The sequence below is a fragment of the Pyxicephalus adspersus genome, chromosome 2, assembly GCF_032062135.1.
Source record: "Pyxicephalus adspersus chromosome 2, UCB_Pads_2.0, whole genome shotgun sequence".
In the NCBI taxonomy this organism is placed as follows: domain Eukaryota; kingdom Metazoa; phylum Chordata; class Amphibia; order Anura; family Pyxicephalidae; genus Pyxicephalus; species Pyxicephalus adspersus.
In genome coordinates this window covers 108,941,010-108,954,891 of record NC_092859.1, presented here as the reverse complement: position 1 = coordinate 108,954,891, position 13,882 = coordinate 108,941,010, and the positions used below count along the sequence as shown (strand labels likewise).

At 35.1% G+C, this 13,882-nt stretch overlaps 1 protein-coding gene across 23 annotated transcripts in view; it reads left to right on the top strand.

Moving 5' to 3' along the window:
• Positions 1 to 13,882, top strand: part of CELF2 (CUGBP Elav-like family member 2) — a 320,093-nt gene that overhangs the window by 97,595 nt on the left and 208,616 nt on the right. Inside the window, exon 1 of one of the 23 annotated variants that reach the window (XM_072401808.1) lies at positions 7,894 to 8,140. The exons of the other annotated variants lie outside the window; for them this stretch is intronic. The gene's annotated coding sequence lies outside the window, so the exon portion shown is untranslated. Of the gene's footprint in view, positions 1 to 7,893; positions 8,141 to 13,882 lie in introns of those variants that run through there. 23 annotated transcript variants of the gene reach the window in all.

Sequence of the window (13,882 nt, the reverse complement as noted above, 5' to 3'; positions counted from 1 at the left end):
AGATTGAGTGACTCCTGGTGCTAACTCTTCCTCTCTAAGTGAGTTTTCTGTTCTGGAAATTTCAAGAGTCTTATTTCAAGACAGATCAGTACTTTGTTGAAATTGGTATACATTTATTAACACATTTCTTAGGAAAGCATACAATATCTACACTTAATGGTGTTGATTTTTGATCTGCCAGTTTAGCTTTTTGCAAGTGTTCTGAGGGACAGTAGATGACCATGCTCCTTGCAAGACATGGCAAGGGTACCGTAACAGCTTACTAGATCATTTTCAACAAACCTTTATCAATTACTACATGTCAGTGCCTTCCCCCAGGTGCATAGTGGTTTAGGTTTAGCACATGATAGCTTTAGCACCTGTCTAAGCTTTGGAATGATTGCACCACTTTGCACACATATGGTAAGCTTTGCAGCATGCGTAAAAGGAAGGACAGGGATAGAATCATGAAAAGGACCACAAGCTTCTCTGTAGCTCAAGTAACACAATGCTTTTGCCTATTTTTTTTTATTTAGGACCCCTTTATATGCTAATTTGGAAAAAAAAATTAAATTTTTTTTGTAACAGTTCCTCATCTGAAACATGCATTATAATATCTAAAGCAGTACATTCTGATTTTAATTTTTACACTAATAATGTTAGGAATATCAGGAAATTCTATAGGAAATGATGTTAAAGCAAGGAGTCCTTAGTATATGCACATTGTATCCTACAGATTTATAAAGAACAACCACTCTGTTTTTGCAAATAATTTCATGCCCAAACCTCAGCTGTTTTCTGTGCAAAGCCATTGTTATTCAACACTGACTATCTGCATCAAAAATAGCTTCAGTGTCTTGCTAACAGACAAAAATAAAATGCCATTACAGCTGAGAGCAATGACTTGTTCTAGATCAAGCTTTGTTTTATGTGACATGGCTGCATTCATTTCCGTAAAATAATGCCTTGGTCCCTTTTGAAATAAATCAACAATAAAAGTATAAAAACTGTATTTTTTATTGGTGATAACAAAACAGCTATTGTAAATAGTTGTAATTCCTTTTGAGTATATATATATCTACAGTTCAATAACCTAGCCAAAGCATGTGGGCTTTTTTCAGACATATCCTGGCAATGAATCAAGATGTGGAGACTAGCATCAAGCTTCTAGCATGTCTTCTTGTCTCTGAAAATGTCAAGTAAGCAATTCTTCTCCACTACATTTGAATTAAGAAATGATTTATGCCTTAAAGCACTGAGAAGATAGAACAAGACCATCATTTGTTTAATAATAAACTTCTAAACATCTGTTTTAGGGATGTGTTAGGGCTGTTGATTGCTGATTACACTACCTTTTGCTTTGAGGGCATTTCCTAATAATGTTGCAGCTTGTGGTACAGTTAGAACATTTAGCACATATGCTACATTGAGTTTATTGTTGCAGCCTGTAAGTTATGGGGTAGAGACAAACATATTGGATAGCAAAGAATCTTAGTTAAGCCTGGATTGCCCCTATTTATAACTCTATTAGTTGGTTGTCAATGTAGTTATGTAAAAATTAAACGAAAAGCAGAAGAATGACTACATTTGGAAGGTCTAAGAAAGGCACGGGCAAACTATGGCCTGTTGGGCTTTTTATTTCGCCCTGCTTTTAAATGTATTTTATATTAGTTCATACAAATGCTCTCCATCCTTCTGATTTTGGCCTGACCCAGCTGTCAAATTTTAAAACTCATTGTAGCCCCTGAGCCGAAAAGTTTGCCCACCCCTGCTCTAGAACCTGACCTAAAGTGCTCTGTATAATAGACAGAAGCTGTAATAATAGAGAACCCTAGGTTAAAGTAAAGTTCCTCCCTTCTTTGGGTCAACTACATGTTTCTCTTTTTATCCTTTATAATAGGTTGCAGTGTCCAAAAGGAGCTTTACCAGCTTTTCAAGACAAAGTCCAACACTAGTTCACCATTTTATTTAAATGTACACATATTCATTTTTAACTGTTTACTATTTTAGGAACTGTTAAATTCTCATTTTAATAATTTACATCTAATGCATAACATAGGTAATTAAAACAGAATGTGGAAACTGGAAGATATGAATGTACTATTAGCCCATGGTCCTATACTACAATACTGATTCTTCCTTTAGCTCTTCTTATCAGTCTATTCTACCTTATATTTGTAGCAGAGTCATTGTATCTAAATAGTTCTGGAAATGTTTTGTAGTCTAGTATTGATTTTTGAATGTCTGTAGGAGCAGATAGTGGCATGATTTAAACTTCTGCTGGCCAATCCAAAATTTGCATCTGGTCAATCAAGAGAAACTTCTCACACATACTAACTAGTTTAGAGGTGGTCTAGTGTTGCAGAAAATTTACCAATTTTCCTTTTTTCATGTCGGGCTATTTCACAGTTTCCTTGTAGGTGTCTGTCAAAGCCAAAAAGGCTTCCTATGTAAGCCTAGAAGCCTTAGGTATTCCGGATACTTCTGTAAACATTATTGTTGGACATTTTGCATGGACGAGGTTAGAAATAAAAGCTGCTGAGTTGGCAGCATGTGTAGGTATTTCATTTAGCTCTGCTAACCTTCTGAAAATTAGTCAGTTGATAAGAAAGCTAAGCTAAGTTCAGGCTTTGCAGATATTCTCATATATGAGTCTTAGCTATTTCTTTCACTGTAAAGGAGTCAGAAGTGAAAAGTTCAAGGTGCAATGAGGAGTTTGAACATGTGAACTGCTACAGAAACTAGAATCCACCTACCACATGCTACAAGTAAGTATGAGGTTAATGCCTGTCTTCTTAGAACAAGTTCTGGCCATGCACGGAAACCTGATAAAATTCTTCCTCAATAAACTATGAGAAGCTTGGAGATTCTGGAAAGAAGGGGTTAAACCCGATGTCTTAACACAGGTGGTTGAAAATATGGAATTTATCCTCCTGCGAAAAAGCCTGAGCTAGAGGCATTCATGGGGCACCTAGAGCCAATATATCTTTGGAAAACGGTAACTTGGAAAGTTTGGAGATTGATTTAGTACTGACAATTAGGCTGTTAACTCCACTCTTCAATGGATAACTCACTTGGCTTAGTGAACTTAATGAAAAAACACTTTCCAAAGGTAATCCAAAAATACCCAATATTTTGCAAGGTACATTGTATGATATCCATAGCGTTTTACAGTTCAGTAGGTAAGTTATTTCCTGCAGAATGATAAACTTAAATACTTACTTAAGTAAATCAGCCCCAATGTGTTTGCTTTAAATAATGTGTATAGATTGTTCTCTTTTCAAAGTAAATTTTCACTTTGCAAGGGAACTTTACCTCAACTTGGTGAACGAGGGGTAGCTTTGCTGGCTTCAGTCAACCAATCGTGCAAAAATCCTTTTTATTAATTTTGTTTTCTTGCACATGAACTGGTATTCTTTGCAAAATGAATAATGATGTCATTCACTAAGTTAATCGAAAATGTTCTTGCACAGTAAACACCGTCTACTGCTTTAAAAAATTAACCCCATTGTGAGCTGTATGTGCCCAAATTCATAGCCCAGTTTACGGTTATCTGGGTTATCACTATCACAAAAAGAGCAAGAATCTGATAATTTTATAAAAGCACAAAAATGCTGGTAACGTTTTAAGTATGTTTATAAATTGTGGCTAACATTACTAGGCCATAAAAAACAAATCTGGAAAAAAATAGCGTTCTGCACTATTTTTATAAATGATTTGTAGTGTGGCATGGGAGGGGAGACTGCACCTTTAAAGAACCTCATTTTCCCCCTTGTAAACACTCTTTGAACCTGTGAATTCATCCCTTACCTGGAGCTAATTCCAATGCTTCAATAGAACACAGATTGAAGACTTGCATTGGAGGCATGGAATCTGAAGCAGCAGCTGTCTGCATCTTTTCACAGAGTAAATTAAATCCAGTTGTCTTTAAAATCACAAGATCCAATAAAAGAGCTGTTCTGTGCCATCCTCAGATTATAAAAATTGTTGCTATAAAGAATGACAAGCTGATTAAGAGTAATTTTCTTCAGGGTGGGGGATGGAGCAGAGGAATGAGAGCACAGCTATATTAGGTTGTCTGGATGCTCCAGTTTTGGTGGATATGCTTTAATAATTACATTCTGACAAACAGATGAACAAACACTCTCCAGAGGCAATGGGGCTCAATCAGTGAACCACGAGTACTCAGATGTAGTAACAATGAGAAAAACATACTCTTCAGAATGCAAGTAGTCAGTCAACGAACAAATAAAATGAATGTTGAATTGATTCCACTGTATAGATCTATGCACTTTGTGCATAATAAATGTGCATGGGCCAATTGGATACTCAGATAACAAAAACATGTGTTTCTTTGAAATGTGTGTTGGTATATATCTCAGAGGAGTAAAGCCTACTGCATCATTGCATAAATATTCAGAGCCATAGGCTAAACTCCACAGTAAGTCCCATTTCAATATTGGAGAAGGCCTATGTATATTGTGCTCATTGATGTTCAGGTAGCAAGGGAAAGCCATAGAATTAGGTTTCACTCCTATGGAACCCTGCTATTTTATATTTTAATAGCGCAGAAGAGGCTTAATGCATTTACGTCTTTATTGTTAGGACTAGGCTCTTTTTTATGTCCCCTCTCCATTTTGCTACAGTCAACTTTTATTTAAAAGAAAGCAACATGTTTATAAAGCTAATTTATTGTACTTGCATAATAAATATACCTTTACTTGAAGTGGCCTTGTTACAACAGGGAATTTCTTACTCTATTTATGCTAACCCTTTGAAACATAAGGCTCTATACTTCACCTTCTATGTGACCGTTTGTTGAAACCCTGGAGCTTTGCTTTACTACTGGCCACACCAGGTGTTCCAGCTGTATAGCAAACCTGCTCCTCTACTATAGTTTGTGACTTATTTTGCTGACTCCTACATCAGTACGGGATAATTGAGAGGATAAGTTGTGGGGCAACAGGTATTTGACCTATCTGACTATTTGAATACCTGGATGAAAAGTGAATTGGCAGTGCTTTACCAAGTGGACTGTCTGCATGGTAAATTTAGATCTTTATCATTTACAGGATTGGCTTTGAGAAAAAGTGACTCTTTGGTAACATGGTTACTTTACTATTAGAGGGCGGTTACAGCAAACAAAATGTGTTATCTAACTCAAATCTAGTTATGAAAACCTAAAACTCTACAAACTATAAATGTAAGGCACCATGTAAAGGTGCCCAACAAACATTGATATGACTTCATGTTTTAGAAGGACTGTCATATAATGTCTATACCTATTTTGGAGAAACAATCCATTTTTTAAACCTTCTATTCCTCTGTATTGCAGCGAACCTTTAACCCAGGTACTAAAATTTGGCTCCAGTATTTTACAAAGCTGCTCCAAAAAGAAAAGAATGGTGAAAGAGGTACTGGGGGCTTGATTGACCATCACCCTTTCTAGCCTTCAAGGATAGGCCAAATTACCCTCAAGAGGCTCTGGCTCGATTATCCACAACCAAGTCATTGCCTACCTCCTGACCCAGGGTATTCAGCTAGAGATTTATCAGATGTTATACCTGTTATGCTGATCCTTTTGTATCATTCAAGTTTCTAACTTAAATCAAGTTTGCAGATGATGGTTACTTTATTTGATTTTCCGCATATATATTCAGGGGTTATCACTGCTGCCAGGCAGCTAGGATTTTTTAAAAGAGGTCAGCATTGGTTGGCTTTATCAGTCGTCCCCAACATAACAGTTGTCCCCACATATACTGCTTTTAATATTTCTTCTGCAGTACATACATCTTCAGAGACTCACAATGAGCAGTAACCGATGACAAACAATCAAAGGGTTAGTGCAGAAACATCAATGAAACTTATTACTAATTGTAAGGAGTTGCATCTTTCTGCATATCACTGGTCTATGTAACGTGTTATTAAATGACAAAATATGTGTTATGTACTCTATCATAATGTTTTATTGCCTTCCTTAATGCATACCTAGTTTATCTTCCTAAGGTTGATGATAGTTTGTGCTTCCATGCCTAAAGTCATGATCGGGAATGCATAATGTATATGGGAAAATCTCTTTACTACCACTATCAAATTTTAACAACCTTTTTTCACACTGTTTACTTTTTCTTTCCATTACATGGAGGATTGTCTCTTGCAACAACTGCTTGTATTTCTCTAATTTCTCTCTTGGGAAATAATACTGAAATAATGGGTTTACTTGCTAATAAAAATACACATATCGGGTGATTTAAAAAGCGAAATAAAAAAGTACTAAACAAAGTACTGAATAGCCAGGCATAGCGTGTATTTTAGTAATATAATTATTTATCAAGCCAGTTTATGATCTGCTATTACTAATGCCAAGTCTGAGAAGTGAACTCCTTTTGCCTCTTTGCACTATCAATGAGTCTTCCCAAACACCATTGCAATTTATATATTCTGTGTACTTATTTTATTTATATTGGTAGCCAAAATGACAGAAAACCTATTTGATTTATTTCAATATGTCCAGATAAAAGACAGGTCTATTTGGATATCAGCAGGTCCCCTAGCCAGATTTGAATGGGTCCCACCCAAAGAAAAAAAAAACAGTGCCCCTACCCGAAAAAATAAAATGAAGGCCCAGCAAACATCATTCTGCATTGCTGCATCTCTACAACCACCTTCTTGCTATCGTTGCCCCAAGATAGAGTAGGCTTTACCAGATCCCACAACATACATAGACATGTGCATTTTCTTTTTTGTAGGCAGAAGGTGATGTTATTATTAAAAATGATTGGAAAAGCTTACCCATTAGTGTAGTTTAAAGGGTAGTTTTAAAATTAGAAAGCCAGGACTTATAAATCCAAAATGCAAATGTATTTCATAAACTGTACTACAAATGGATTTCTCTATTGCATACAACAGACTTTATTGTTGCAAGTCCCAGCTAGACTGCCCAGAGAAGTTCCATAATGACAGTCCTAAAGAGGCAAGAACAGCTTAGCACAACCATTCCTAACCAGGGTGCTTTGGAACCCTAGAGTTCCTCTAAAGGCTAATAAGGGTTCATTCAGCTGCGGCTGACTGACATACCTTTTAATAGTGTCTGCCTAGTTCTTTGTCCAAGGTTAGATCTACCCTAATGACGATAGAAAACTGAAATTATCTGTCTGTAAAGGTGGCATTCTGACCAACCACTGTAAGGGATAATTTCCCCACTAACCCCAAATGAATACATTTTCCCCAAGGCGTGAAAAGTTTTTTGAAGGGTTCCTCTGGGGTAAAAAAAGTTGTGTTAATCTGGCTTAGAATGTGCTACAGATTGGTAAAATTGTCACCTGTCTGCAGAAGAGAAGATGTAGGGGAAAGTGTGTGCCAGAAAAAGACTTTAAATCTTTATATTTTTGCATGTAAATAGTTGTTCTGCATTTGCCTTGGATACCAAGAGACTTAGTAAACACCCTGCATGCCACTTTCAATTTGAAGTCTGTAAAAGACTCACGTGATAATAAAAAAACCTCCCTTGGTTGTTTTGGATTATATATAGTCATACATTGATCTTTGTCAGTTTAATCTAATTACGGAAATTGTGTTTATTCGCTGGCATGGTTTATTACGCTATAGTGTAATGTGCAGCATGCATTTTGAAAAGCCTACATAACACTGACAGGGAAAATACAGCAGAGTATAACAAATTCAGATCCTTAAGCAAAAGAGGAAATGTATGTTCTGTACGATTCTAGAATTAAGAGCATGCCACATTCAATGTGACAGGGGTTAAAAGGTATCTGCTCGAATGAGCTAAGGGTTGGAGAAGATAACAGTAACCAAGAAGACAAAGAAAAAAAGTTTAACAAAGGACATCCGTTGTGCAAGGCGATTTCAAAACCACATCTCATTTCATTCAACCGGATCTGCTCATTTCATCATTTCTCACTGCTGTGCTATTTAGAGTCTTCCTGCAGTCCTGTACTTTGCAGAGAGCAATGCCATTTTTTTTAATTAGTAGACACAGTGGCTGTGGTTGGAAATCCAACTAATTGGGCCGAAACTGACAAATCGTATTAGAAAAGCTTGAAAGTGTTTCTATCTCTAAAAGAGGAACTTGTAGAGAGAGGAAACTGCACGCTATAGGGCAGAACCTATTTTAAATTCAGTGCTGGTGACAGTTGGAAAGGTATGCTTTCTTTTATACTGCTATTTGTTTCTTACAAATGCCATTTTTCCTGTTGTAATTATTAAATAGGGTGGCTTGCGACATTGGGTTCACTGTATGCAACTAAAATGTATTGTTCTTTTGTTAAAATCATATTTGACTCTGTGTATGTTTGTGTGTATGTATGTATGCGTGTATATGTGTGTCTGTGTGTGTGTGTGTGTGTGTGTGTGTATATATATATATATATATATATATATATATATTGTAATATATCTGAAAGCCTGATTAGATGCATTTGCAGAAACTCCTAGCCAATCACAAATAAATTGCATTGCTTTATTTTTCTCTAGTAGGAGGTTCTTTCATTTCTTTCATTGATATTTCTAACTAAATATTTATTTTGTGCACTCTTTGTGGCTTTCACTAATTTGAAAATGGGTTTTCCAGGTGACTTTATATAACCAAATATAATGTATGCTTATTGTTATGAAACTATGATTCTCTCTTTGACTGCGGGATGGTAAGAGATACAAATGTAACTATTGAAAGTTAGCACAATGCAGTATTGAGACCAGTGGCATATCCCAAAGTATGCATCCAGCAGTCTAGCATGGCATCCTATACTTAAACTGCTGCTTATTACAGATGTAACTTACTATCTGTATCCTCAAAGAGAAAAGTTTTATGGGCCCTAAATTGTTAGTGAGTGGCTATTCAGAGGGTGCAGATTTAATTTATACATATATATAAAATTTAGGAATGACACCAAAGTATTGTTTGAATAAGTTAAAGTAATTGCTAAAAAAACTTCCACAAACTGGAATAAAGGTAGAATAAATCTTAGAGGTATAAAAAATGAAACAAATTGATCCTTACCTTGTAGAAGTTCTTAGATTGGGTACTTGAAGACAATAGGCTTAAAGCCTTAACAGCCTAAGGCAGTCTATTTTCGTCTGTTTGACGGTTATGTACAAATTTAATTGAACTGAAAATAGCTGTAATTTTTTGAATATAAGAAAACTTACCCTGGTGTTTAGGTGAATTGAATCTACTGCACGTTGTAGGTGCTGGTTAAGTGTTTTACTTTCTTCCTATAGCCAAGTGGTGGACAAATATATATATATATATATCTACATATTTTTTAGTTTTTTGAGTTCCGGTATTGTGAAAGTCGCCTTTGTATATTACTCTAACTTGTAGTGAAATTTGTTTTACTTTCATGTCTCTGTTAACTGAATCTGGTAAAACCAACAGGAAGTACGAAGTCTTAAAAAAAAAAAAAAAAAAAAACAGGTTTCAGAAGTCAGTGAAAATGTTTGCTCTAATATTCTGGTGACATAAAATGACCCAATCTAACATGTTCTGTAGCTAAACATAAATTGACCCAGTTATGTTGTCAATGTTGCACATGCACCTAATATTTCCTACAGAAAACTACATGCACCACTGTAAGGGAATGTCTTTAGGCCCAAAGTTTATTACATTGTAACATTTAAAGATCCATTGAGTATCCTATGTCACGTATGTCTATTAGGTAAGATGCGCAGCAAACTGCAGCCAATATAAATTTAATTTTCCTCTATCTAGCCTCAGTGAAGTGCAGTCCAATTAGTCATGACAGATCACTGCACATTATCATTTCTCTTTGCACTTTTCACAGAATAATCTCCATAGTTTACACGTATGTTCAAAATTTCCTTGGAATTTTTGTTATAAGAACAGCCTATACTGCCTATACATATCTTAAGTCAAAAGTTGTGTGCCATTAAAAAAATAGTGATCTTGTGAAAAATAAATACAGTTAGTTCGCATTACTCCTCCTTTCCACAGCACCACTTGTAAGTCTCCCCATCTCTCTCTTGCCGGAGGGGTTTAGAGCTGCTGCTTATCTCAGCCCACTGCACGTCAGCTTCAATCTAAAAAACTTTGACAGGCACTGTCACTGGGAAAGAAACACAAGCATATCCAGCTTAAGTCAGAAAAAATGATTTATTTAAAAGATAGATTTGTAATTTACTGGTGGGTTTTCCATTAAGGTATATGGCATTTACGTGTTTTGCTCACTAAAAAAATATCAACTGTTGGAGCACATATCTACAGCTTTTACATCACAAAGCAGCATTTATCATCAAACAGTAATGTACCCAAACATTTTAGGCAGTAATTTACAGGCCAATATAAAACAGGCAACGGGATATAAAATCCAGGCTCTATGCTTTCCATTTGTAGGAATGTAAAACAGCCCTAAACTCACATTAGGCTTATTTCTAATGTAGACATGTATCACGCATTCTATATTTCTTATGTTCAGCTATAGCTATAGTAAAGAGACAAGTTGATGTATTTGTGAGTTTCTTAGGGTGTCATATAGTCCACATGAACACATGATCAGACGACCAGCTGGAGGTTTTAAGTTTTTTTCACAAAGCCATTTATTAACTATTGCTGTCTGTTTATAATATACACCAAGTGTAATTCTTAGGTTTAGGTCCACTTAAAACATACCGATTGTTCAGTTCATGTTAGCAGTCTTTACACCTTACCATTTTCTCCCACGTGGCTTCTTCCTCAGGGATTGCTTATGGAAAGAAGAAATCCCAATCACCATTACTTCCTGCTGATATGTTTGAATTTTTCTAACACAGGCTGAAGCACCAAATTAAAATCCTACACCTTTTTAATGAAAGTAGACGTAAATGAGTTACCCTGAAAGCAGGATACGTGCTATATGGGGAATCAGTTAATGAAAAATGAAATTAGGCCATAAACCAATTTTAGAATTCATATTTTATTGGCTATAGAAGCTGAGATGTTGTAAACAGGAATATACTATAATTTTAATATGCTCCAGATATTTAGTAAATTTTCCTACACATCCACGCTGTTCAAATGTGCAAACTTTAGAGGGCCTCTTTTGAAATATTAGTGGCTTACTGTAAAGACCAACAACCAAGACCATTAGCCTAATTTCTGTTTTGCAGACACCTGGGGCAAGATCATTTTAAGTTTTAGGCACTAAAACGATCTTGTCCCAGGTGAGTAGAAGTACTCACTGGTTTGTACATACCTTCACTACAAAGTGTTTTTGAATTGATTTGACAATTGTGACAATTTTTGGCAATTGTGTACAGTTGTGTTCAATGTCTCCACTAAAAATTAAAATGTTCATCATATATTATTGCCAATCACCTATTAATTTGTTTTTAGATATAAAACTAAACCTCAGCTACTGTGAAAAATATGTAAAGCCATTCTAGCTAAGAAGGTGGTCTTGATTGCCAATTTGGCAATTCGTGCATTTTTCAGACATGCCGCTTGAAGGTTTTTGTTGGCCATGTTAGTTTTTGGGGCAGGTAAATTCAGTTGAATTTGAACTAGAATGTATTTAAACCTAAAAAACATTTTCATCTTGGGCTTTACCAACAGTGCTGAGTAGATAGCTGTTCAGGCGTGTAGAAGTATGGTCTAGTATAATTTGTTTGCAGCATCTATATTTTATTTTCAGTCCAGTCCTGCTGTTAAACCATTATGATAGGTTTATTTAAAATTTTACAGTTTCTTTGTAAACATTTGCATAGATTAAACTTAAGACATCTAAGAATTTATTTCTCGTAAATTTGATATTCAGATGCTTACCATATGTCCTACAAGTTTATAGAGATGGAGTAGTTCTGGACACTGTTAGCTAGGCTAACATTCCACTGCCAAATATATAACAGAAATCCTACTGTGTTATTGATAGCACACATTCCAAATGTCATAATGATTTTAAGTACTATAAATTATCATTTTGAAATTCTATTTTTGTTTTATGTCTAGGATGTTAGTATTATTATATCATATTATTAGGAGTCATAGGCAAGGCTGGACTAAAAACGGCATACGTACAGATGCATCTCTACTCCACACTTTGTATGTGGCTATGATTTTTTTAAAAACTTAGAGAATGTAAAAACTAGAGAATGTAAAATATGATAAAGTATGTATAACAATAAAACATATAGTTAAAGTAAATCGGTTTACTGAAAATTGCATAGGCTGTCATTGCAGACCACTTTGGGAAAATTCCAGCTGTTATGCGGATTCTGTGACTCATAAATTTTCTTACAATACAAGTAGGAAAGTAAGGATCACAGCACACAACAACTAGTTCTGTGTTGTATTTCTTGTTACTCTAACATATAGATAGGTATGAAAGATTGTGCCATAATCATTATATATATATATATATATATATATATATATATATATATATATATATATTGCAGGTATGATGGAAAGTGTCTAATTATCCTTTGATCTTATTGTACTTCTGTTTTAAGATAAAAAAACAACTTGAGAGTCTGCAATGTGCTTTCAGTTTTTACGCTTTTATTAAAGCATGCATGAAAAAAAAAAAAAAGTGAAAAGCAGCTAGGCCACCCAGGGTAGAAAAATGAGCAGAACTGTAACAGGACAACCATTGTTTTATACTTGTCTTAACATCACTTTCATTTTGAGGTCCGTTGAAGATTGATCTTGCCAGAAAGTTACATCATGCTGCAAAGCCATCAGAACTTGCTTCTTAGTGTAATTTTTCCAAATGCAAGTTAAAAGTGAAAAGGAATAATGACTTTTCAGTGGGCAGTGTGAACAAGTTTTAGAATCTTTAATGGATCTTTGAATGGGACCAGTGTTACTAATGATGTTGCTATGTCTCTCACTATTTTACTGAATGCAGTACATATCTAAAATATATACATATGTATATATTTATACCCCATTGTGATCAAGTCAGGGGATAAAAAGGCTTTTATAGGTGGAATTTTAATATAAATCTACATGTCTCCTCTACTTAGATGTGTTCACCCAATATAAATACGATCTTGATGATTTAATTCTGCCATACTTCAGTTAAGAATAGTTTCAAGTCCAGGTATTTCAAATCCTTTACTGAATTTCATCCATATTATCTGCTCTGTGTTGCTGATGACATTATATTACCATACATAATCTTCCCGTTTTCCCTCATTGGGATTATTTGGCGTGGAAGTCTCACAGATGTTCTTATCAACTCTGTATCACTGTGACTATATAAATTATCAATATTCAAGTTAAAACCTAAATCTCAATCCTCCCCTGAAGAAGCCTAAGGGCTAAATGCGTCGGAGACTTGAGACCTTTTTAAAAAAAACGGATTTGATATTTTACTTGAAATGTGAAAAATAAGTATATCAAATCACAGATTTTGATTGTAATCATTATCATCAAATCATCATTTTGATAATTAGTTACTTGATCTATGTATAGTATAGGAATAAACTACATAACATTAAAAAATTATTTACCTTTTCAAAAAATTCTGCCTATAAAAGCCTGCCTATCCCTCCACTTGATCACATAATTATCTCTTCCATGGTAGGCAACTTAAAATATTATCTTCGATAATTAATTAGTGGAATCCTACTAACTACCCATCCCCGTATTTAGATAAAAAATATTTATACCCCAAACTTTCTGTTCAGTCTTGGATTATATAGGGAACAGTTGGATCCACTGTCCTGTTCTTTTGTCAACATTATGCCAGCAGGAAGCAAGGGAAAATCTACTAGTAGATTGTTCCTATTGGAGGTTTCTTCTCTCCCTGTCCTGTTAAGACAATAATTTTAACAGACAGTCAATAACAGATAAGTCATGAATGAATCTCTTCAACTGAGCCTCTGACGGGTCACTCTTTTTTAAACCTCACATATGTCAATTTTGCATCCAACAGATACAGAA